The sequence below is a fragment of the Triturus cristatus genome, chromosome 4_2 (genome assembly GCF_964204655.1).
Source record: "Triturus cristatus chromosome 4_2, aTriCri1.1, whole genome shotgun sequence".
In the NCBI taxonomy this organism is placed as follows: domain Eukaryota; kingdom Metazoa; phylum Chordata; class Amphibia; order Caudata; family Salamandridae; genus Triturus; species Triturus cristatus.
The window spans coordinates 357,776,839-357,804,064 of record NC_140586.1 but is presented as its reverse complement, the minus strand read 5'-3'; positions in this window follow the sequence as shown (position 1 = coordinate 357,804,064).

The window sequence follows — 27,226 nt, the reverse complement described above, 5'->3', positions numbered from 1 at the left end:
ATTTTTAAAACTATTGTACTCCCCCAATCACCTCTATATAATGCAGAACTTTCCATTCAAAATCAGAGTAGATTTGGAAAAATGCGGGCGGAGGCCCACATGTTCCTGTGTACCACCAATTATAATATTGAGGAGGTGAGAGGCGGCACAGAAAACACTGCAAGGCCAAGGTCCATCACGCTTTAAGGATAAGTATAAGTATAAAGAAGCTTGTTAAGCGCTCGAATGCCAGTGGCGTCTGGGCGCTGAAGTGTGAGAAAGAAGACAGAGATGGAGGTAGATGACTACTTGACATTAAACAGCGTAGACTTCAAGGCTTTCCTAAAAGAAGGGAGGTCTGGCTGAAGGCGTAGGATGAGAGGGAGCTTGTTCCATAGTTGAGCTGCACAGGTGGAAAATAAGCGGCCACCCCATCTAGCACGTCTATATCTCAAAGTGCAGATAAGGCCGAGATTGGCCGATCGTAGTTCTCGAGGGGGGACGTAAAGTCTGAACAGATTCTGACAGTAAGTGGAACCACCACCATAGCGTGCCTTGTGCACCAGGCAGAGTGCCTTGAACTCAATTCTCTGTTGGACAGGGAGCCAGTGTAATGATCTTCGTGCATCAGAGGTGGGGTGTGGAAAACAAACGACTAGAACGCTGACCAAACCGTAGATGGGCCCGATCGCACGGACGGGCACCGCTACTAATGGAGAGTGGTTCTATAGTTTAAAAACGGGAGAGAGTGCCTAAAATAAAGTAGTTTTAAAAGCCAACAGATAAAAACCCCGGTCCCCACCACAAAGCCTCTCGCAGCCCGCTGAGGTTTCAAAAGGTAACACATCAGCGTCAGCATCACACAGGCTGCGCTCGCGCCAGCGCGCGTTATATAGATGTGGAAAACAAACGACTAGCACGCTGACCAAACCGTAGAGGGGCCCGATCGCACGGACGGGCACCGCTACTAATGGAGAGTGGTTCTATTGTTTAAAAACGGGAGAGAGTGCCTAGAATAAAGTAGTTTTAAAAGCAACCAGATAAAAACCCCGGTCCCCACCACAAAGCCTCTCGCAGCCCGCTGAGGATTCAAAAGCTAACACGTCAGCGTCAGCATCACACATGCTGCGCTCGCGCCAGCGTGCGTTATATGGATGTGGAAAACAAACGACTAGAACGCTGACCAAACCGTAGATGGGCCCGATCGCACGGACGTGCACCGCTACTAATGGAGCGTGGTTCTATTGTTAAAAAACGGGAGAGAGTGCCTAGAATGAAGGAGTTTTAAAAGCAACCAGCTGGGGTGGTACATCCTAGGGAGGACCCTGCGGTCAGGATCAGCAAGGAACTTAGTAGTCCCCTCTTTTAGAAGAACAGCCTGGGGTGGGAAATGCTTTTTTAGGACCACAGCCGTACTCTGGAATAGCCTACCCCAGGAACTAAAAACTGCTCCTTCAATATCAGTTTTCAGAAAATCTTTGAAAATGTGGCTTTTTGTACATGAATAGGAGCTGTGCTTTTCCCATGAAGTATCATGGTCGTTCACAAGGACACCATAATCTGTAACCTCTTTCGTGTCTTCTGCGCCAAGACGCCTCCAGCAGGAGTATGCGCTTTATAAATCCAAAAGAAAAATAAATCCAAAAAGAAAGACTATGAATGTATGTCTTTGGCCGCGATCCCCCCATAGAAGGTGGGCTGAACGCAAGTTTGGAAGTTACACGGATTGCTCCTACCCCCCCTGCCCCCCACAGGAATTGGTTAAGGACTGCATTCACTTGGCGGAACCACAACTGCAGTACACCTTAGGGGCAGTTTTGAAGCCGATAAAAAAGTTGTGACAGGGACACCATCTTTTAGATGGCCGATCATCCTGGCAGCAACAGGGGCCTCACTTCCTCCCGAACCTGAGACAACAAAGGGCCAAAGACATGCATAATCTGCAATATCCACAGGCCAGAAATGGCCGGGTAGGTAAGAAAGAACAGAACGACGTTGGCTTATAATGCTATCCTGTCGGACATCTTGATGGACCAGTCAAAACCACGCACCAGGGGGTCATGCCTCACCCATGCTGCCAGCGGCTCCAGTGTGAGCACGAACAACAGGGGGGACAACAGACACCCCTGTCGAGTGCCTCTATATATAGGGAAAGGGTTGCAAACAACACTCGCCACACAAACGGATGTTGGCAAGTCGATGTATAAAAGGCGAATATATGAGAGGAAATGTGGGCCTAGGTTAGGTGCCTTCAGGGGGGGGTAAACAAGCACTCTCAACTGATCCAATCAAATTCTTTATCGATGTCCGCCAGTAGAAAGGCCATCGGCCTCCCCAGACAGGATGCCTTCGCCATAGCATTATGAACTCTCCGAATATTATGATGGGTAGGCAGTCCTGGCATAAAACCCGCCTGATCTAGGTGAACTACATCAGAAATATGTTGGAGAAGTCGGTCAGCCAATACCTTAATAATATCAACCAAAAATGAATAGAGGGTATAAGGGAACATTTAAAGACCATGCATGGATATATTCCCCTAAAAATACTTACAAATCAAAGGAACTATCCATGGGTCCAATAGGTCTTAGACAGACCATGCAATAGGCAAAGACCTAGTGTGCTGTGTTCCTACTATCCGAGGACACCACCTAAAGAAAGGAAAATCCTTACAAAAGAAAATCCTTAAAAAAGAACAGATTCCCATCACTCACCGAAGTGAAATGCTTCATCATCTGGGATCTCCTTCCTGGTTCCACAATAGTGTAACCAGGGGCTACAACCTTCTCTCTGAGAGAGGGAAGCTCACTGATGTTTTCAATATAGAATGGTAAGTAGAGAGCTCATATCAGATCCTACAGATGTGAGTGGATATTGTATGTATGTGAGTGATAGACACAGTGCATGAAAGTGAAAAGTGATGATAAAATTGGTAGTAGAAGAAAAAGAGTTTAATAAGTATCTTCTGCTATCCAAAGTAAAAACAGTGCAAAAGCAGTTTTAACAAAATAACTGCTTGGATGGAACTGGTTCTGGTCTACATGTTTCAGCCTTTAGGGGTATCAGTTTATCCTTGGCCTTCCTCAGGACCACTATAAACGTTTGCTACTGCGTAGTGAAAGATATAAGAAACTAATGAGTGAAAATACAAGGTTGGAACAAATACAACCAAGGAACCTAATTTTCAGGTGTGAAGATCCTCAGTACATTATAGGATGCGGTTAGCTCCTGAAACAGAAGAGTAGTATTAGGATAACAGAACACTACGTCGAATGCATATACTAGGTAAACAGTGCAAAAAGTGGTGGCACTGTGACCATCTCTTTGCGTACATCACATTATGTATTCCAAAGAATTATTACAAACATTGTGCTTACCTGTATCTTACGAGGAATGGACCTCACCTGGCAACAGCTCAGGAATACAGGCCCCGCTCTGTCCACAAGAGGGAGAAAGTCTAAAAAATGATGTATAAGAAAAGAGTAACTACCCTAATCTGTCCAATCATTATCCCTTGCTTTAAAAAAGATCCTGCATAAAGTGACTCTGGTCAGAACTGAAAGGCAAAGCTCCCATTCAGATTTATCACCCAAGATATGTTCTTATCTGTGTACGCAACCCATTATGTTCGTTTTTCTAATTAAGCCAAAACTGCTTAATCGTCTAGGTTGTCTCAAATGTCCTAATCATGATATAAAAAAGAAGTTAGGAGGGCCATGCTTACATTATTAGTATGTCTTCGTCATACAGCTTATACATTAGGTCGTGTAGAACAATAAGGTCTAAAAACACTCCCTAACTGCAAGACCTTTGAAACACGCTCTCCCTCTAAAGGCACCCAGTAGAATGATTATGGTGTGCTCGATGTTAGTAGCATAACGATTCTGATAGATATATATTTCTGCATTTTCTAGTCAAATAGTACGATAACATTCTAGCCACAATGTCGCCCTGCTCAGAGTATCAACCCTCTTGGCATATTCAACTCTAAAGGTTCTATACAACATCTATCAAACAGGGATCACATGGCATATACAGTTATGGCAAAGGGGCAGTACGCTAACACTGGGAGACCCACACTAATAGTACAGCCCTGCGTAATTCTGTTGGAACTTAAATCGGTACATGCCTCTACCCGAACCCAGATGGGCCTTCAATAGCACATCAGTACATACATCGAAGTAATGGGGCATAGGCGCTTCCTAGGTTTTGGAAAAAACAATTAAATGCACAGCCTGCGCGCATTACTAACCTGGCTTCTGAGCCAGAAACGGAGGTGCTGTCGTCAGGGACGTGCCTTCTTTAAATCTGCCAAACTCCCTCAGCTGGAGTGCATTGATCTAAAATGTGCACGGTTTGATGACGTATGTCCCGTTTGGACTACAGAATAAGCAGGGGCATCTCGGGAAGTGTGTTTTTTTTTTGGGGGGGGGGGGGAACATTACATGTTTCAATAAAGAAACGAAATACAAAATGTAATGTACATGACTTACAAACTGGCTTCTACTATAAAAACCCGATGTCTCTTGAACAATTGTACCATGCTGTTGTAGTTTCAGCTGATTTATAGAATGGTATAAACAGGAACAGTATGCTTTGTGTGCGAACTGCATTGAGGTCAAGTCTCATGGGAAATGTAGTGCAAAGGCGCATCCTATTCTACTTGTGAAAAGAATGGGAATATTAGACAAGTACTACCGCAGCACTATTGCCACTTTTCATATGGGGCCTGCGATATCTGCGAAGTTGGAGATTGGCATGTGTTTCACGACACAGGAGATTCTACCATGGAAATGGAACTCCAGCTCTCATTCCAGCTTTTCAAGACCTGTATCCTTCCGATATATGTTTCCAGAAGCATCTGTTTCATCATAGTACAAAATCAGGGACATGACCCAATTATAGTGAGGTCCAAGTTATCTCATCGTTGAGCCCTGTTTTGTCAGATTTAAGTTTGAAGACCCACCTCTGTTCTTTCATGAACAGGAACCTAGAGACGTCAGTTATGTGGCTGGGGATAAATGGTTGCTCTAACACAGTCCATGTGAAATCTTCAGCGTTATGTTTGATGTCAATTAAGTGTTTTGTCAGTCTTGTAGCCTGTTTCTTATACCTGATTGTACTTTTGGGTTCCAGGATTCTAGATTTAACTTTACGGGTTGGCATCCCTACGTACCAAAAATTACAGGGACAGGTGATTAAATAGATCACTTTATCGCTGTTGCAATTGGTGAATTTTGTTTCTGCACCCACGGTCGTCTAGTGCATATGTCCACTGTCTTGGACTGTTGGGTTTGTGGGGATGCAGCACAGGACCCACAGGGAAAATGTCCCTGTACTGCTGGGAGGTCCCACAAAATGCCCACTGCTCGAGGTGGTTGTGTTTTCGGTCTTGTATGAACTAATTTGTCACGCAAATTAGTACTTCTCTTGAATGAGAAAAGAGGCAAAGGAATCTTCTCATTGCGAGTGTTCAGTATGCGCCAATGTTTTTGCACGCTACGCTGGTTCCCATTCGACATTGTGCTAAAGGTATTGACAAATGTTAATCTAGTCATCGGTGGTTTGAGAATGGGATGATCCAAGAGTGCCTCTTGCTTATTGTTGATTGCTCGTTTCAGAGAGCGTTGCACCAATTTTTTAGGGTGCTTCCTAGCTAGCAGTTGTCTAGATAATGTGTCTGCGTCTGCACTGCGTCTATCACTCACATACATACAATATCCACTCACATCTGTAGGATCTGATACGAGCTCCCTACTTACCATTCTATATTGAAAACATCCGTGAGCGCCCCTCTCTCAGAGAGAAGGTTGTAGCCCCTGGTTACACTATTGAATATATCAAAAATATTTACATTGTAGATCCGCATTACAGCGGAGTGTGGAATCACTGCGAGGACTCACTTGAGGAGCCCGTGCAGGACCTATTGATGCGAGCTGGTACGCGAGGCCATGGCTCACTAAGGGTAACAGATATATTCAAAAGAAAATCAGAGATCTGTGTATGTAACAGGGGCAGTGGAATGAGTTGAAAGTTGTGTGTGTTTTTATTTCCCTTTTACCTTTGGCAGTCCCCAAGAGAGAAAACTCTAGCAGTGTCCTGTGTCTGTGCCAAGCGACTGGAGCAGCCCTGACGAAATCGCCATAATAAGATTGGGCAATGAAACATGTTGGCACTATGGTATGCACATTAAGCAACCTTTTTAATTGTTGACTTGGGTGCACATCAAAGGAGTAATAAAGTTTGAACCTATTGAGGGTGTATCCTTCTCAACCTTTTATCTTCACTATTCAGTCGTTTTGGTATGTGATTCTCTCACCACGTACCTTCACAAATATATTTTTTTGGACACTCTTCGAATTTTTCTTTGAAACATGATGGTAACCAATGATGATAAAAGTGGGCAGAGCTGATGAGTACCAATCAGCTGGCTCAATTGGTGTTGCGCACGTGAGGTGCCATCTTGTTTTTCTCACATTTTTTCTTTTTTCTTATTTCTTTTACTATTTGTATTTGAAATAACACTTGGTGTAGTGTATATGTATTCATGCACCTTGAGGTTTGTCTGGGGGATTGCCACAGGTAAAAATCCTATTTTACAATTGAAGGTGGCTAGCGTAGTGGATGACTACCCTTTTTCCAAAAAAGTGGGGAGTGGTATATACCTAAAGTAATAGGATTTAATCCACAGCTAAGAGAAAAAAAGATTCTACCTTCCATGTCCTAAGTCTTTGTTGATAGATACACTATTGTGGAACCAGGAAGGAAATCCCAGATGATGAAGCATGCCTTTTTTTAAGGATTTTCTTTTGTAAGGATTTTCCTTTCTTTAGGTAGTGTCCTCTGATAGTAGGGACACAGCACACTAGGTCTTTGCCTATTGCATGGTCTGTCTAAGACCTATTAGACCCATGGATAGTTCATTTGATATGTGAGCCAATACCTTAACCAACAACTTTACTTCAATATTTAGGATTGAAATTTGCCGATATCAAGACGGTTCCTCAGTGGGACGACCCAGCTTGTGGAAAACCACAATTTCAGCATGCCGCCAGTCGGGCAGAAGCATCACACTTTCAGAGGCCTCCTGCAGCGCCCTCGGCAAATGGTTCCCCAACTGGGGCATGTGTGCTTTCAGGAACTCGTCCAGGAACCCATTAGGTCCCGGGGCCCGGTCAGAACGCAAGCCAGCCAGTGCTCCAGCGAGCTCCTCCACCGTAATCGGTTCATCAAGTTGTTTACATACCATATCCAATATAGGTCAGGGAGGCATAGTGCGCAAAAATCAGCAATTTGGTCGCGAATCAAGACTTCCCTTCAAGCGTAGAGGGTCTCATAGTATGCCACGAAGGCCTGAACAACCTCCCGAGAGCTAGACCATAGGCTACCTTCGGCATATCGGAGCACCGGTACAGATGTCTGTACAACCTGACACAAACGATGTAGCATCTTACTGGACTTGTCGCCCTACATATATATCGACTCTGTGCTGCCGGCAAAGCCATCTGGGCCTCATCTAAAAGCACATGTTGCAGTTGTAACAGACGCGGGGCCTGCGCCCCGCCGCCCCCCACCTCATTCTCGAGGGCCAGTAACTGAGACTCCAGTTCCACCACCTGTTTAGTTTTGCGTCGCTGTTGCCCTTCACAAAAACTAATATGTACCCACGCAGTGTGGGCTTTAGCGCCTCCCAGAAAATTACCATGGAGGAGGCCGTGTCGACATTATAGGATAAGTATTCAGCGATCGACTGGTGGAGCAAGGACCTGTACGATGCGTTATCCAGATGCCACGATGACATACGCCACAAAAATGGGAACTGATGAGGACCAATATGTGGCATGAGAGCCACAGGGGAGGGTCTGACAATCCCCGCAGCAGAATCACGTCCACCGATACCCTATGAACAAATGGGCCGGGGAGGAAGAGGTAATCTAGCCTGGAGAAGGACCATGAGTAGCAGAGAAAATGCAGTAGCCCGACTCCGCTGGGTGATGGGCCCGCCATGCATTCGACCACCCAAAAGAGGACGTCGGAAGGAGCAGCTTTCAATTTCCGGAGCCCAGAGCATGTCTGGTCATGCGCCATGTATCCTCCCCTGGCGCCAGCACGTCATTTCAGTCCTCAACCACCAGAGGTATAAGATTCGATCAACAAAGGCCTGACTCAGGGGAGGGGGAGCATAGACCCAGCTACGTCAGTTATTCCCTATGATTCATCCTCATCGCCAGGGTATATCTCCCATCAGAATCTGTCCATACTCTGGTAGGACTATAGGGAACCCTGCGGTGAATAAGAATGGCTGTGCTCCGTGAGCCCCTGACAAACTCTGAGTGGAATATCTGATCAAAACCAAATTGTGCCAGGCAGGGCACCCTTGTTCCCGTCATATTAGTCTCTTGTAGAAGCAGTATATCTGTCTCTAGCCTCTTGGCCTGCTTTAGGATTGCCTCACATTTAACCTAGTCTAGGATGGCCCTAGCATTTCACGTCATGATGCAGACCCCCTACCCCCCCAGCCCGCCAAGCAGGCCCCTGTCTCGTGAGGCCATCAATGTTCAGAGAGGAAACCATGCTAATGCAGAGTATCTGAGAATCATAGTCTATCTGTGTCAATCTAAAGCATACGAGCAAACCCTCAATAGCAGAAAGAGAACCCCGCAATACCTCAATGAACCAGAAGTATCTGTCGCAGCACGTATTCCACCAAGACCCTAACGGGAGCCCCACACCAATGGATCCCCAAACCCTCAACCCCCAAAACCATATGTCCATGGAAGCCTCACAAACTCAATTCCAGGGAAGCAGTCAGGCCAGGAAATTCCACGAAGACAAAGCAGTCCAAGTCCACTGCCAGAGCGACAGGACCAGGAACCGAAGCCAGAACTCAACAGGAACCTTCAACGCCTCCAAAACCATAGATCACATGAAGAGCCTTCTTCTTGATTCTGGGACCGCCAGTTGGAGCAGGAGAAGTGCTGATGTTTCGAGGAAGATTTCTTTGTACAATTCAGTCAGTCACTTTGGGACTCCAGTGGGGGCGGCGTGTGCGGGCGAATCTTTTCATCAGTCCGCACGAAGACTGCTTCAGGTATGTCGAAGAACAGAGACTGGGATTTGTAAACAACCCTCATGCGTGCTGGATATAACAACATATATTGAACGTTCAGTTCTCGCAGTCTGCGTCTCGCCGCCACAAAGGATTGTCGCAGCTGCTGGACGATCCTGGTGTAATCCAGAAAAATCATGATGGCATGTGAATAATGGATACGTTATTCTTGGCCCCAGGCAAATTTGAGGATGGCATCCCTATCCACGTAGTTCAGCAACTTAGCAATCACTAGCTGGGGCCTCGTGCTCGGGGGAGGTTTCCACACAAGCACCCTGTGCGCCCTCTCAATAACAAAACTAAGGGATAGAATCCGTCGGGCATAATGGACCACAGCCATTGAGACAGGAACGCCTCCATGGAGGAACCCTCGCACCCCTTCGGGAACCCCACAAAGTGCAGATTGTTGCGACGAGCACAGCCCTCTTCATCTTCCACTTGCGCAGCCCATGACCACAGCTTCTGCCTGGCCACTCAACGCGGCACACCAGCAGCCTCACGTGGCTGGAATTCCTCTTGGGGTGCCCACCAATGACTTCAACCTCGGCGACACTGCCATTCAGCTGCAATGGGGACATGAGGATCCCAGGCTCCTTTAGGACCGCGGCAGCGAGTCACACAAGTGCGTGGGCAGGATGATGAGGCCTGACTGCACGGAACGCATTCAGTTAGCTTCCACCATGCTGGATTGCCAGGTCATGCCAAACACTGTATTTTTGCCTCATATATTGTTTGCCTTTCATCATACCTATGGTGTCCTCTGTACTGACATATACTCTATTCAGAATGTGCACCTGCATCCAGTCACTGCTACCACTGTCATAGCAAGACCCCCCTTAGATGTGGAAAATGTACTACATACTGCCCGACTTACAAGGTTTGAAAAATGGGATCTCTTCAGGAAAGACAAACTCTGAGATGTATGGCAAAAAGTCACATGAAATCATTCAAGACTTTGCAAAGGGAATTTTAACTACATAAGTTAGAGTTTTCCAGTACCTTGAGTTGAGACACCCTCTTGCAGCTTGTCTAGCAGACAACATTGACGGCCATCAAAATAGTCCCTTATTAGAAAAAGTGGTTCTTTGTCACTTGAATAATGGGTTACCTCAAGGCTCTGCAGCTCCCTAACTGCCAACGCACCAGAGTTATTCACAGAACTCTGGATGAAGTGTGCGAAGATATAAGGTCCTTTAGGTGACAGCAACTGTAGAGATGCTGAGATGCCTATCCTGCCTCGAGAGATTGCACCTGCCCAGTCACATGTGACCAACAAAACCTGGGATCTCATTCAACAAAGCTTAAATACTCCATATAGTTGAGTATCATCAAGGTCACTCCAGCGCACAACTGTAACTTCATATCATGGGTCACTTCTATAACTTCCAACATTACTGATTAGGTTGCACATTACACAAATACCCATTACTGTGGCACCATTTGAACAAGTTTCTTACATTCGGTAGAGGTTTATCTGGTAGAGACTATCTAGCCGCAGATTTGATATCTTAGAATTATACCCAGGCGTCAGACTGGATCCAGAATTATTTCGTGAGCAGCACTCCTGCACGCCCATACGTGGCATCATTCAGCTCCGTCTCGCGTCATTGCCCACACCGAAAGTGACGTGTGCAGTGCCAATACAGGCACCACACCTGCAAGTTGACAGTTTCTTTTCGCAACTTTCCACACCCGGAACGCAGAGCCACAAAGAACACTGATCACTGGTGTACTGAAAGGGTAAAGTCCTGTACCTAAAAATCCATTGGCCGAGGGTGGGATGAGTGGGTTGGTAAGGAAACTGCAACTAGATAGTCTCTGCCAGATAAAGCACTACTGAAGGTAAGTAACTTGTCCATCTGATAGAGACTTCAGCTGCAGATTCCTTACCTTAGAATAGATACCCAAGCAATACCTCCCCAGAGGTGGGTCTGCGAACCTGATTTAAACTAGAAAGTCCTGCAGGACTTAACAGGCAAAGTGCCCATCCTGACAGACCTGACTGTCAAGGCAGTAGTCTTGGTGAACGTGTGCAACGAGGTCCACACTGAAGCCTGACATATGTCCAGGACCAGAACTCCACGTGCTAACGCAGCGGTCGCAGCCTTTTCTCTTATACAATGAACACGCAAGGGGTTGCTTCTTGGCCAATGAGTAGCAGATCCTAATGCAGAGCACAATCCATCGGGAGATGGTTTGTTTCTGCACGGCCTTCCCTTTCTAGGCTCTGACATACCCCATGAAAAGTTGATCGGCCAGCCGAAGCGGTATTGTGCGGTCAAGGTAAAATGACAACACTCTTTTTGGGTCCAGCTGGTGGAGTCTCTCCTCTTCCTTAGAGGGATGAGGCAGAGCGTAAAAAGTAGGCAAAGTGATAGACTGGCCTATGTGGAACAGAGTGGCCAACTTCAACAAGAAGGATGCTCAAGTCTGAAGGACCAGTTTATCTGAGTAAAAGGAGATATATAAAGGCTGAGATGACACGCCTGCAGTATACTGACCTTCCAGGCAGCTGTAATTGCCACCAGAAAGGCCGCATTGATGGTGAGGAGCCTAACGGGGCAGCTATGAAACAGCTCAAAGGGAGCACACATAAGAAAGTTGAAGGGGGCTGGAGGAAATATGTGCTGAAGACCTATAAGGAACATATTTACATTAGGGGACTTGAAAAGGGAGGGCTGATCTGGCAACCGCAGAAAAGCTGAGCTAGCAGTCAAATAACCCTTCGACATGCCCAATTCAGAGCCCTGCTGAGCCAGGGTAAGAATAAACAAAAGAACTTGGGAAAGGAGTGCAGGTAATGGGGCACATTGTCAGTACACCATGCCGCAAACGTGCTCCAACGGCTTGCATATACGAGGAAGTCAACTGTCGCCGCTCAATCTCCACACATGAAGGCGGAGCATTGACAGGTTTGGGTGGAGAACCCACCCCTGCTGCTGGGCAAAAGTGGTATTAGCAGACAGATGTACGGAAGGCCAGAGCTGTACTCGAGATGAAAAGCATCTCTGAGAGAGGGCTACGTTGGAAACTCCAGCGCGCACAGCTGCTGACATTGAGCATTCCATGCGGTGGAAAACAGATCGGACTAAGTCCTGGACCAATGCTGAAAGAGACCTTGCACCACCTTCACTTGGAGACACCACTCATTATCAGCTAGGCATCTTTAACTAAGTTTGTCCGCTTGGGCATTCCAAGAGTCTGCCAAGCATTGAAACAGCATGGAAATGCCCTGACATTCTAACCATGCCCAGAAGCGCAGGGCCTCTTGATAGAGGGTCCAGGACCCCACCCTGCCCTGTTTGTTGTAGTACCACAAGGTGGTGGTGTTGTCCGTGAACATCTGCACAAGCCTTCCCTTGATGGAGGGTAGAAAGGCTTTCAGTGGCAACCGGATTGCACAGAGCTCCAACAGGTTGATGTGTAGTCTGGATTCTGCTGCACACCAGAGTCCTCTGAGCTTTACCTCTCCCAGATGCCCGCCCCAGCCCGGGAGTGACTCGTCTGTCACTACCATCAGATCTGGTTGGGGAAGATAGAGGAATCTGGCAATGACCCAATCGTGATTCGTCAGACACCACAGCAGATCTTTTGCAATGCCCTCCGAGATCTGGACAATGTCGAAGAGATTCCTCTGATGCTGCGCCCACTGGAACTTCATGTCTCACTGCAGAGCCCGCATATGCCAATGGGCATGTGTCACAAACAGGATGCAGGAGGCCATGAGGCCCAGTAGCCCCATAGTCTTTCTCACCAAAATCCAGGGTAGAGGCTGAAACATCAGTATCATAACCTGAATTTCCTGGACTCGCTGTTCGGGAGGATGAGCCTTAAATGGACCTGTGTCCAGAACAACTCTGATGGAAGGGAGTATCTGAAAAGGGATCAAGTGTGACTTTGGCAGCAAGTACGGGACGTTAGCCATAATCTGGAAGTGGGAGACAACCACCTGGGGCGAGCCCGCCTTCAAGAGCCAGTCATTGAGATAAGGGAAGACTGGCACCCCTGATCTCCGCAGATGAGCTGCAACCACCGCCATCACCTTGGTAAAACATGAGGGGCACTTGTAAGGCCACAGGGGAGCACAGCAGATTGAAAGTGCTTGTGACCTACCGTGAACAGCAGGTAACGTCTATGTGCAGGCAGGACAGGAATGTCGAAGCATGCATCCTGCAATGCTACCCGAGTCCAGGGCAGACAGGACGAGCGAGTGTGAGCATTTTTAGTTTCTCCTTTTATTAGGAAGAGATTGCAAACATGCAGGTCTAGGGTAGAAAGAAGGGATCCATCCTTTTTTGGGGCACTAGAAAGTAGGGAGAATAATAACCACACCCTACTTCTGATGCTGGCACCCTCTCTATGGCTCCCTTGGCCAAGAGAGTTGCCACTTCCTGGCAGAGTAATGAGATGTGATCCTCCATGAGCCGGTGGCATGGGTGGAGGTGTAGTCATAAAGGGGAGGGAATAAATAACCCCTTTGGAAAATCTGCAGAACCCAGTGCTCAGATGTTATTGACTTCCAGTGATGCATCATGCCTTCCACTGGGTGCCGATGATGGTAGGAGGGCAAACTAAAGGGGCTTGGAGGGTGCGGTTGCTGGGGGTGGTGGACTGGCCCAACCTGTGACTACCTGACCCTTGAAATATGTGGGTACTGTACATTCGGCCACGAAAAGGCTGGGAACCCTGCTGGTTGTGGTGGCTGAGCGGGTAGAGACGTGGCTGGAAGCCTCAGCCGTGGCCATGAAAAGAGAGAAAGGCGATCTGGGGTTGGCGAGGGGCCTTGGAAAGTGCTCTAGCTCTGTCTCTGCCTTGTCTCCGAAGAGATAGGAGCCATCGAAGGGCATGTAAATGCGGGAGGTCTAGGCATCCCCCGAAAAACCAGTGGTTCTCAATCAGGCATGGCACCAAAGGGCCACCAACGATGAAACCACTCTGCCTAGCAAGTTGGTCACACCCAGCCCACAGCATATGGCAAATTTAGCTGCATCTCTCCCATAAGCAATAACTTGAGACATTATGGCTCGGGCCTCCTCCGAGATCATAGGCAGCATGTGCGCAAGTGTGTCCCAGAGCAGAAGGGAATATCGGCCCAAAGGACAGGCAGCGTTCACTGACCACAGTGCCAGGCTGGTGGAAGAAAAAATATTCTTTCCCCAAGGTATCCAGCCACTTGGATTCCATATCCGGAGTAGTGGTAGGGAATGCACCAGGATTTACTTTGGAAATGGAGGCTCGGGCCATCAAGCTCTTCGGAGTGGGGTGTGTTGTGAGGAAACTTAGGTCACCTGGGTTACTGCAATGGCGTTGGCAATCAACCTATGCACAAGGGCCCCACTGCAGGGCTTTGACGAGGCCTTGAAGTAGGACATCCATGAGAGCTTCGTTAAATAGGGAAGTGATTCCCCGCGGCTGAAGTACCTCCACCAAGAAAATCATCTTGACAGCCAAGGAGGGTAGCTGAAGGTCTAGGACCACTGCTGCCCTCCTCACCACCATAGCAAATGAGGCTCCCTCCTCCATAGCCACGGTATGTTAATGATTGTGTATTGGGATTTATTGATCGCATGCCTACTCAAGACTGTGCTGGTGCTGAGCAGAAGACAAGAGAAAAAATGGAAACTGGCAACTGAGTAAAGAGCCAAGTCTTTAGCTTTTTCCTAAATAATCCTTCATCATCTGTATGACGCAGTTCAAGAGGAAGATTGTTCCATCCCACTGGGCTCAAAAAGGAGAAAGAATGTCCAACGGCTTTAGCAAGACAAACCCTTGGAATCGTGGGCAGATGGTTATCAGCGGGACGCAAGGCTCTCACAGGGTTATAGTAAGAAATCCTGGAGGTTAGGTAATGGGGCCTGAGTTATGAAGTGCTCTATGCATTAGCAGAGAGGTCTTGAATAAAATCTGCTTGTTTATGGGAAGCCAGTGCAAATTATGCAGATGTGGGATGAAGCACTCTCTTCTAGGAAGGCTGAGAGCAATCCTGGCGGCAGCATTCTGCCAAATCTGTAATTTTCCCACTAGATATTGCAGCAAACCAGCATATAAAGCATTGGTATGATCCAGCCTGGACATGGCCAAACAGACTGTAATCTTAGAATTGAAAGAATATGCAGGAATGTTTTCATCATACGCAAAAAGCCAAAGCACGTACCAACCACTGAGTTTATTTGATTGTGAAAAAACATATTTTTGGCTAATTTGATCCCCAAGTTTTTAACTGTCTCAACTTGAGTACTGGATGGGAAAGCTCCTTCAGGCCAGTGATCTTCCAGACTAGGATCATATTTTTGTCCCACACTGAGAACCTCTTTCTTTTCGGTATTACAATTACGTTTCTTATAGCTCATCCAGCAAAAGCCTGCAGAAAGACAAGTTTGAATAGTATCCTGTCCGATTGGTAACCCCTTACCAGAGGAAAAGATAATCTGTGTATCATCAGCATAGGAGATTATTTTAGCTGCAAACGATTTCACCAAATTAGCAAGGGGAGACAGATAGATATTGTAAATTGTGGGGCTGAGGGCCAAGCCCTGAGGTACCTCTACTGAGACACTTTGGCTGCCAGAATACTTTTTGACTGCAGTCTTCCAGAAAGGATTTCATCCACTTCCAGTTGTTATCCCTACTGCTGATTGCCTGGCACGTGGAACCATGTCAAATGCTGCTGACAGGTCTAACAATACCAGAACCGCCCTACTGCCCACATCGATGATGCTTTTAGTCTGTTCAGAGGCTTCCAGAAGGGCAGTCTCTGTACTAAACCTTGGCCTAAAGCCAGATTGGCTGGGCTGAAGTGATCTGTTAGTCTTAATATAATTTGAGAGTTGACGGTTCACACATTTTTCAAATAATTTAGAGAGCACAAGAAGAAGAGAGCTGGGCCTTTAGTTGCTAGGGACATCTGGGTCCGCACTTGGCTTTTTTAAAAGAGGAACAATCTTTGCCTTCGATAAATGCAAAAAAACAGATAATGTACGGAAATAATACTCGAATGGAATGGTGCACTTGGTAGGTGTTCTCAAAATTATCATTTGTTATAGGTACCTTCAGTCGTATAGTGCACATTCTGAGTATTATTATCTTTCTGCCGTGCAGCAGTACCAAACAACGGCAGGTACAGGAATTGCGGTGCACGGGACTCTGATTTGATAAAACAAGGTACCTATGACGGGCAAATAATCCCTGCTTCCGTACTTGCGGACTAAGCTGTTTTGAAACACTTACGGAATTTATTTGATCCATCTCAAGAAGGAGGACTATCGATGCATCCACTTACACACTGAATATTGGAGCCAAATTTTTGGAACACTCTCTAAATACAATATATATAAGCACTGACGAAGTTCAATACTTTGAACGAAACGTGTTGGCTGGATGTCTTTTATATGCATGGATTACTCAAAGAAGGAATACAAGAAAAAGAAATTAGGAGGAATATTTACAGAGACTGTCTGAATGATCATTTTGAGGAGAACACCTGCCCCGTGCACCATTCCATTCTGAGTATTATCTTTCTGCCGCGCAGCAGTACCAAACAACAGCGGGTACAGGAATTGCAGTGCACAGGTCTCTGATTTGAAGTAACAAGAAGTGAGGTGCAGTATTCACAGTCCGCCGTTGTGGTGTTTAAGTGTATGATTTTAGACAATGGATGGAATGCTGAACAAATCAAACATTTACCCCCTGTTACAGATCGGGTTAAATCTATTGTTTTTTTGCTCGCCATTCCAGTTTGGATCCAGCCATATCCAAATCAGTCTGAACCCTGCTACCCATGGGAAGAGTCCAGCCCGAATTACCAGGCCAGGTCCTCCCTGGTCCAGAAACGAGCATCCCAGGGATCGGTTTCAGGGTATCACACCTCATCAGCCAGGCTTACTTCAGGACAGAAAGAGGCCCACCCACTGCACCATTACAGCGGGGGGAAAAACAGCAAGGCAACATTATGCTACTTCCTAAAGAATGTGCAATAACACTACACAAAAGTCCCCCCAAATTAAATTAATCACAGTCTCCCCAAAAATCCTATTTTTTTTTTTTAATGAGGCAAACAATACGTGCAATGATAAAAGCGTAATTTAAAATGAAAAAAGTATCTAGCAGCAAAGTTTTTGTGCACTGACCGCAATGCATCCACGCACCCACCAGTATTAAATAGCTGAGCGTGCGGCACCGCTTAAGGACAAAAAGCTCCTTGCCCACTAAACTTTTAGAGCAGGAAAAAACAGCAAGGCAACACTATGCCACTGCACAAAAGCCCTCCTCTCCCCCCCCCCCCCAAGTTAAACTAATCAGTCTCCCCAAAAATCGTATGTTTTTAAAATGAGGCAAACAATACAATCAACGATAAAAGTGCAATTTAAAATGAAAAAAGTATCTAGCAGCAAAGTTTTTTACACGGACCATGATAGAAGGAGAAACCAAGTCAGTATCTGGGATCCACCAGATCCTCACACCAGGTGTCCTTGGTGACATCTAGAGGCTGGTATTCAATACGATCCAGTGGCCCCTCCCAATCATTCCCATGTCCTAGCACATAAGACGAGGGTACAGGCTCCGACCTGGGTGGTAGGCCTCGAGTCAGCGCCAGAGAAGGCATCAGATTACCATGCGGTTCTGTGTTGGAGTGGGGGAGAAATATGGGGACTGCGCCGCCAGTGGGCACTGGGGACGTCGGCAGTGGAGTCAAAGCCTAGGAAGGTCAAGGTAGCTCGACTGGCGCCACTCCAGATCCATTCATGGATCCAGGGGGCCAGACTAGCACCAGGGGCGATCCTGACGGCGGAAATCCAATAGGGGCCCCGTTCCGAACCCGCGGGGCCCGAAGGCACCCCAGCGGGAATGGGCCTCACAAATATGAGGTGCATTGCCTCATAAAACTCATGGAGTTCAGCAGGGGTCACTCCAGCTCCAGGAAAGGTTGGAGGCGTGGAGACGGCCCTGCAACAGGGCTCTACCTCGGAGGCAGGCTTTAAATGCGGATCCCCCCTCATCTCATCGGATGACTTCAACAGACAGGGTGAAGTCGAAGACTTTTTTGATTTCTTACTCTTCTTCCATTTGTGGGACTTCCTCAGACAACTTTGACGACGAGAGCTTGGAGTGACTCTGTATCCAATCTCGGGACCTTCCTCTAGACCGGGATCAAGACAGTCGTGGCATCACAAGTCAAGCTGCAAGGAGCTTGAGGGACTGCTCCCTCAAGGCCTTGGGGTGCATGGCCCGACAATCGAAGTAGATCTTGGCGTTGTGGTCGCACTCGAGGCACCAAAAACAGATGAGGTGTGGGTCCATCACCAATATCTGTCAGTGATAGGCACCACAGGGCTTGAAACCAACGTTCCTTGTAGACATCCTTGCTACACTAACTAAGGGCATCATTAGGATGGCGGGCGGACTTTGTCTGCCCGCCATCCTGACGGAAAAAGGGACCGCCTGCCAAGGTGCGGCGGTCCCGTGGGGGTGATTAGGATGCGCCCGCTATCCTGCATTCTTGACATTGCAGCGGGCGGTGCTTCCAGCACCACCCGCCACAATGCCAAAAAGGCATGTTGTGCATTTGCATGCACAACGTGGCAGGCACCGAGCGGTGCCTGCCATGTTGTGCATGGAAATTCTGGGGGGTACTATAGGTACACCTTGTGTGCACCCCCCAACTTCCTGGGGGCCCGCTACGGGCCCCCACTAGCAAAGACCGCATACCTTTCCGTGGGGGCGTTGGGCACATCCCCGCATGCATTATAATATGGATGGCGGTGTCTAACAGACACCGCCATCACATTAAAACCTTTTCCGCCCGGTCGACTCCTCAACCGGGCGGAAAAGCAGCGGATGGTCTTGCCGTCCGCCGCGGTAACCCCCGCCAACATAATCAGGCGGGGGCAAATTACATGCGGGCAGAAGATAATGGCGGGTGGATCGCCACCACCCGTATGGCGGTGGCGATCCGCCCGCCATTATAATAGATGTGAAAGTCTCAAAAATACATTGATAAAAAGTCGAAAAAGAGTCAGACAAAAAAAGACTGAGGGTAGCTCTTCTGATCTGCACTGACTGGACCAGAAAGAAAAGAACTGATATCAGCACACTGGGGTGGAGCCTATATAGGCACCACGCACATCACTTCCGATGCTGACAACGCCAGCAATGCACTACGGAACCGAAAAATGCCACCTACCAGTGCTCAGTGGTACTGCTCACGAAAAAAAAATTGGATCCAGTCTGACGCTTGGGGATAATCCGACGGTAAGGAATCAGCAGCTAGAAGTCTGTATCAGATAGCTATCACCAAGCTTACAATGGCAATGCCAACACAAAAAAGCATTCACTGTCCTTTAGAAAACATTAAAATAGATCTCTGTACACACATCCAACACAGCCCGAATATGTAGCTAATTACCTGTCCAGACACTCAAAAGCACTTTCTTAACCAAACACCCACTTACATCTGCCAGACAAAGAATGCGCATACAATTTGGTACAGACCTGTGTTCACAACCTCTCAAAAACTACTGTAAGATTCAGAGTTTCATTCCACAATAATGCACCATCATTCAGTACAGCAACCACACCACAAGCTGACAGACCTCTGTCAAAGAAACTCTGCATGCAAGCCAGTTGGAGTCAGAAAGGGTTTAATAACAAAATAATAGTCTACGAGTCACAGTTTCAACCGATCTCCCACCAACAGTTAGTGGAGCTAGCTTTTAGACAGAAGACAACATCCAAATGTGTACCCTAAAATACATAAATCTCTAGTATGGTCACGTATCTATTTCTTCAAATAATCTTTAGCTAGTACCTAGTCTGAGATCATGGGAACAGGAATGGATTGCATTTGATTACGCTAAATTGCACCCTAGTCTTCTTCCTAGAATTTAGCGCAGATAGTCTTATTTACCTACTAAAAGTGGTGGAGGGGAAAAACCACTTCATAACAATACATCACTATATCAATCAATCAATCAAATGATCTTTATTCGGATAATTTGAAAACATCCATAAAAGTACATACAAATGCATCACTCATCACTATACACATTAAAAATTACATCGAATGTGCAAAACAGCCAGATAAGTGCAAATAGCAATGTTCAGATTATACAAGGATGCTTCTAAATATAGCGGGCCATGTTCTTTTTGTTCTACATCAAAGAATAAGAGAAAGAATGAAAACGATAGCTCTATAAAACACATCCATTTAAATATATATAAAACATTAAAAGTCATCCCAATGACAGTAAAACAGATCTTCTTAATCAAAGCATATCTAAGGGAACACCCATTGTGCAAAAAAGCAATGTGCAATTTATGATACAGACTATCAGGCCAGAGACAATACGGTGTATAAGCACCCATTATGCAGAATGTGCGGTGTGCAGATGGTACAAGGTCATAAACACCTATCAGGCCACATTCATTGAGGCGCGGGAACGGACAGCAGTTTGAAGAAAGTGACTAACTCTGAAGATTACATCGTCAGTGCTTAACATCAATAAAACTCTGAAAGCCTCATTAAAATCCGTCAAGGCACTGACTCTAAAATAGGGGATTAGGAAGTGTTTGGTATATTTTGCATAAAAGCCACAAAACAATGTAAAATGCAGCAAACTTTGCTTTCCACCCTGGTTACAAGGACAGTCTAAATTCCCCAAGTTGTGGGTATAACCTAAGGGGAAGCAAAGTAAGTTTACCACACTTCCATCCCTGAACCTAAACAGCAAGCTCCTATTCCATCTGCCCAGTTTCTTGCGCAAATAACCTTGGGGCATATTGTGTGGCCTAGCGCAGGGTTCTTGAATGGGGATATACCTGAGGATTGATGGCTTTACGAATTCAATGTTTTCTCTATTTACTCGGTACAGTTCGAATAGGGCCCTTTTTACTATGTTCTTATGCGAAGAGTCTATTGTTTCAGGTGCTAAGAAAAGGTGCCCCATTTCTATGCTTACTAGACTCTTCTGTACCGCCTTAAGCCAGGGAATGTGATTAGCACGCTCACTTTTTAGACAGTCTAAAATAATATCTCGGGTCAACGAGGCAGCTGGGTTACGCCAAATTTTTAGCCAGAACAAAGCGGGTCTTGATTTTATAAAATCCTCTATATAGGGGAGATTCAATTCTCTATGGCACACATACGAGGGTGCCGAAATAACTCCCCCCAGGGCCTTCCTGCAGAATTTATTTTCTTCTATCTGGATATTGGTGCAATTCGAGTATCCCCACACCTCGGCACCGTAAGTTCCTGTAGGGACGCACTGGGTCTTGTAAATTTGTAAGAGTGATGGAATAACCTCGATATGCTTTGGTTGGCGTAATGTAATTATAGTGTTAATAGCTTTGCCCAGTTTATTCCTCCCTCTTGCAACATGAGGTTGCCAGGATCCAAAGTCAGAAAACAACAAGCCTAAATAAGGGAAAGTGCTAGTGCTATTTAGAACATTATTCCCTGACATAATATGGCGAATTTTGTGTTTCTTTGGCCCGCAAGACATTATGTAGGATTTTTTAAAGTTTGTGCATAAGTCGAGGTCGGCCATATGAGAAACGAAGCCTGAGATTAAAGTGCGCAGTGCATTGGGTGTACGTCCTATAAGTACCGCATCGTCGGCATTGAGAAGTACAGGAAGGGGATTGCCATTGACGAGCGGGACGTCGATGGTTAGGTTGCCCAGAGATGTGCTCAGTTCATTTATATATAAAATAAAAACCAGGGGAGCCAGGACACAGCCTTGTCTTACTCCCCTACCAATTAAAATCTCGCCCGAAACCTCACCATCATTGTTGATGCGAACACGGGATTTTAAATCGCTGTGTAAATGGGCTAAAAAATGGACCAAAGGTTCGTCCAAACCATATCTCAGCAGGGCTGTCCATAGACGGGAGTGGTTAACAAAATCAAAAGCAGAACTTAAATCCATAAAACCCAAATAGGGTGGCGATTTTTTAGCTACGGTATATTTATCTAAAACTAAATTTAAGTTTAAGCACTGCTCCACCGTCCCTACATGACTTCTAAAACCTAACTGGCATGGATGTAGAATTTTGTTTACTTCAGCCCAAGTACTGATCTTATTAAAAATGACCCTGCCCAGAATCTTCAGTGTATTATCAATTAATAATATTGGGCGATAACTGGCAGGGTCAAGTCTATTGCCTTTTTTAAAAATAGGTACGATGGTGCTATTGGACCAGGAATCGGGCAGTGAGGTAATGGATAAATTATTAAAAACATTGCACAGTAGTGGTGACCAGAAGTCAGGCTCTGATTTTATTAGATCAATGTATAATCCATCGGGCCCCGGCGCTTTGTTTCCTGCACTTTGAGAAATTGCGTCCTCCACCTCCATTATAGAGATGTTCGGGAACTTAAGTGGTTGGAAATTTACCATAATAGGGGTCGGTGCCATGTAGATATTTGTAAAATGCTCCACCCATACATCCCCTAGTATGCTACAGTTTATGGGGGTGATGTTGGAGCCAAACGATTTCAGGTTCTTAACCTCGCTCCAAAACCCAGCAACATCCTTCGTTGCTGCTGTGCGTACAAGGGATTCCCAGTGGGATTTTAGGAGCTCTTCAGATCGTATTTTTAGAGTACGTTTATAACTAGACCTCAGGGACCTCACCAACAACTGATCAGGTGGGTCGGCTTTTAGGGCGCCTCTCAATTCTCTATTTGCTTTGGAGCAGGAGTTATCAAACCATCTAGGGTTAGTATTAGTATTAACTATTGCTGGCTTAGATATCTCCTTTTTGATGGTCTTACACAGCTCCGTAAATGCTTCCACAATCGCGTGACCAGGGCAGTCAGATGATAGACAGGTGGATACTAATCGGGGGTGAGATTTTATAACACAAGCTAACACCCCCTTGTTATCAATCCCCTTCCAGACCACCCTCAGTTTGTCTGTCGACGCGACTAAGTTTTTAGCCCCTATTTCTATCTGTTTCGCCTTTTTTTTAATAGATTTGAAACTAGATAAAATCGGGTGGTGGTCGCTATGTACAGTCCTAGCGAGTATGGCCTCTAATAGAAGATCCACGAGCGGGGAGGTTATAAATACGTAATCAATTGTGGATGCACTCCCATGCCCGACATAGGTAGCCACGGGACATTTATTTTCAGTGGTATTTACCTTTTCCATTACATTGGTTAAGTCCCTTGTGGCCAGGTGATTAGTCAGTTCTTCACCTCTTTTACAACGAGGGGTTTGACGGTGAACGTGTGCATTAAAATCCCCTCCTAAACAAATCCCATCAAGTTTACCACATTTTTGTCTTTCTATAATATTATCAATAAAATTGAACAACCTTATAAAATTCATATTAGGATGTGTTTTAAAATCATTATTATAAAAATTTATTAAACATATTCTTATTCTACTGGTGTAAAGCAATCACTATATCATACCTGAAAGGACCACAGACTCCTACTTTGGGGATGTCAATTTATTATAAGGCCAAGAATAATAAGATGTATACACATCTCAAAATTAACATATATAGATATAGGAAAATCAATACAGAGCCGATTCTACGAATATAAGTGATTCGGCATAAAAGGAAGATAATAGTAAATTCCAAAATCAGGATACAACTCAAAATAGATGCAGAGTCTAAATCTCTTTTCATTAAAACCAATCTGTCCCTACGCTGTACTAAAAGGAGATGCTATCTAATACCCTTCCATCAATTCCCAAAGGTGTCAGCACTTGTTGACATTCTAAGAAGTACTCACGTCAAATGGGTAAAGTGCTTAAGGCTAGGAGCTAGTTCTAAGATGCTCCCTTCTCTCTGAAAGCTAGCAGAAGTCTGGGGTCTCTGTCCCTGCGCATCATACAATAGAGTTCGATTGTTTGAGTCATCCTGGTAAAACTTTCCATTGCAACTTTTTCTATGTGACGAGTTTCATAATCAGTTAATTAATTTTTCTTTGTTCATCAAGCCAGACACAAAAGGCGTCCTCCCTTCTCGCTTCCAACCCTCTTCAAAGCATCCCTTGTATCTTTTCCAATCTGAAAATAACGAGTTGGCATTCCGACACCGGCAGTAGGATGAGAACACTGCTATTTCTCGAAAACAACATGCATTTAATTATTTGTTTCTCGGGAAGCCAAGGAGGTGCAAAAACAACTACAGTCTTGGGCCTAAGAACTCGGGCAACTTAAACCAGACACAGTTACATTAAGACTGTCCTGCGCTTTATATATGCAGGCATTACGATACATACATACTCATACTAGACCTTTTCACTATAATGAATGTTTAAGTGGTTCTAATGAATCCATGTTAATGATCATAAAACACTGCACACAATAAGAATACATGTGAGTGCGTTTTAACCATGAGTATAGTGCATCCATACAATATAGAGTGCAGAAAGCGTTCTATCACCTTCAAATGATAGTGGGTAAATACATGGCTGTTGCTGAACACGTTGGCTTCTCACCTCGGGACCTAAGATCATGCAAAGGCAGCTCCACATGTTAGCTGGAGTAAGTAAATATAGCTGAATTGGGCTATTGTTAAACTGGTGCTAGTAAACACGATTTCACACCGGTCTGTTTTGGAACCGCGAAACCATCTGTAAAGCAACTCCAGGACTATCTTGGAGCGCCGCAGTGCCATACCTGTGGTAGACAGGGCGCTACACAGACTCCAAATAACATACTTAAGCACGCGTCCTCGTGCCCCCGTAAGGAAGGGGGGGCCTCATTGAATTCAAAACAGGGCAGTTGGCTGTCCTTGCCTCATCCCATGACCTGCTGCTCTCCATCCCTGCGTCTCGGCCGCCTCCTGCACATCCGCTGCCGCCCTCGGCCTCACCAGGCCCATCTGTTCGGCCCTCCGTAACCAGTTCTCCGACATTAGCAGCGAGCGAGGCCGCTCCGCTAATCCCCGCCCCGCGCACGCTCGGGCCGGCTCAGCTCCGAGGGGATTAGGGGCCGGCTGCTAATAAACTTTATTAAGGCAAGGAGAGGGCAATCCGATTTATACCGTGTGTCTTAGCATGCTTACTTTGAGGGGGCCGGTCTGCGGCGAGGAGTGGGTGGGGGAGGGGGCGCTAAGGAAGCCACCTGCTCGCGGGGAGGGCCTGGGGGTGGAGGACGTTACTGCCGGCTGGTTACGTGTTGAGGTCTTGATGGATGCTCGTCTGGCTCCGTCTCCATCTTTTCGTAGCAGACTGTGAATTCAGCAAGTGGCTGTTATCTTATTGCTGCTTTATTGTGTCTGCCTGCGTAGGCCTCCGAGTCTGACCGTGTGTTTGCACGTGCGTAGGTGCAAGGCTAAACTAATGCCACTTTATTTCCCGTGTTTTGATGTCTGCGCGCTTATGTCTTTCTATTTTTGCAGCTACTTGTTTGGTGTCCTGAATCTGCCTTTCTCCGTTTGTTCTTTGCATTTTTATTACGTTTTATATTTTCTTATGTCCGGTTGTGTGCATCTTTGTGTGTTTTCACCTTTGTATTTTCAAGTACGTTTATTTTTTGTCTATAAATGTTTTAACGTCTTCATCTGTCAGTGTTCTGCTCTTGTGTATATCGATATGGCTGAGTCTGTGTTTGTACTGATTGCTGTTCCATGTGTTAAACTGATACCTACCGTCTCTGCTATTATTTGTGTTTGTTTTGGTGGCTATAGCTGTTCACTCTGTGTTTCTGTTTCCTGTATTAACTTCTCCTCGTGTGTATAATGGTGTTTGCTTGTGTGATAGCTTCAATACCACCCGATTTCCACCCCCATGACGCACCCTTATCTGACCTCCTCAGCTTCTTGCAGACTCCTTTGCCCGGCTCCTCCAGTTTACTGTGCTGAGTCAGGCCCCAGAGGGCTCTTCTTCCCGACCTTCTCCTTCTCTGCAGCGTTGAAAGGAGCAGCGCTTAGTTACAAATGTAAGGAATCATGCACTCCCAATCGTCCATCAAATGGTATTCAGTTTGTTGCCTGCATAAAGAGTTACATTCACTGATCGTTGGGTGTAAACAAATCGTGATAAAAAGCAGCGTTCCCCAATTGGAGTTCGTCCCCCCTTAGCACTGCTAGTATCCCACTCACCTGGGGAATCCTTGTTGGAGTAAATCACATTTTCATCAAACTTGAGTTTCAATGTTTAAAATTATGTATTTTTCAATGGTGGTATTCGGTTTTCATCATCCCACCTAATTTGAAGTAGTGATACTTTGTATCATATTGATCAACAATGAAAGTGTTGTTTTACATCACCCCATCCCAATGCATTTCAGGCCTATCACACATGTAGCAAACATTTAGCTAAAAGCAGCTCTGTGTTTTGCACATGTGAGAAGTTTACATAAACTTGCACTTTGAGCATTTCACTTGAATAAAAAGAGCTATTTTAATTATTTTTACCAGGCTAGGTGTATAACGACCATAGCAACCACATGAGGCCCTTCAGTTTATTCTTTAGGTTTTGCTGTATCATTTGGTCTGGCTTCCTCAATTTTCTCCTTTATGGGTTTTAAAATTCTAGCTCTTGAGTGTGGAATGAGAGATTTTGCACCCTCATGATCTGAGAACTTGGAGAGCATTGTGAGATAGCTAAGCTGCCAGCTGCTATTATTATTACCATTATGTATATGATGATAAATGGGTTAATAGCTGACACTGTAAAACTGCAACTCGTAGATCTAAAAATAGGGTCATTTATTAACCAGCAGTCTTTGTTTTAATAACATTAGAAGGATGAAAGTTTGAGCTACTAGGTTACATTATGGTTCTCACACACGACAGCCTGTCATCTAACGCCACTAGGGGCTGCAGTGGCCACCACCTGCGACCTGACCCAGGCCATCCCGGAATTAGCTGCACAAACCTATTGCAGTGCATCCCAGCCATGAGTGAGCTCCTGTAAGTTGAGGAAGAACCCAATGTGTTTACTTGCCTTACTTAATTAAATCACAAGGATTGTGCATTTTAAAATATCTTCAAGTGTTAAATCACCAGCTGAAGAGATCTTTGTGTGCCCAGTGATTTTCAGAGGACAATAATATTGACATGATAAGTCAAGTGGTTAATGTACTTGGTGAAGAGGTCTGTGTTTTGTCTAGTGACAGTTTTCACTAATCATAAAGTAGCATAGTGTTAAGGTGCCTCCTGCAAAGCACAACTTGT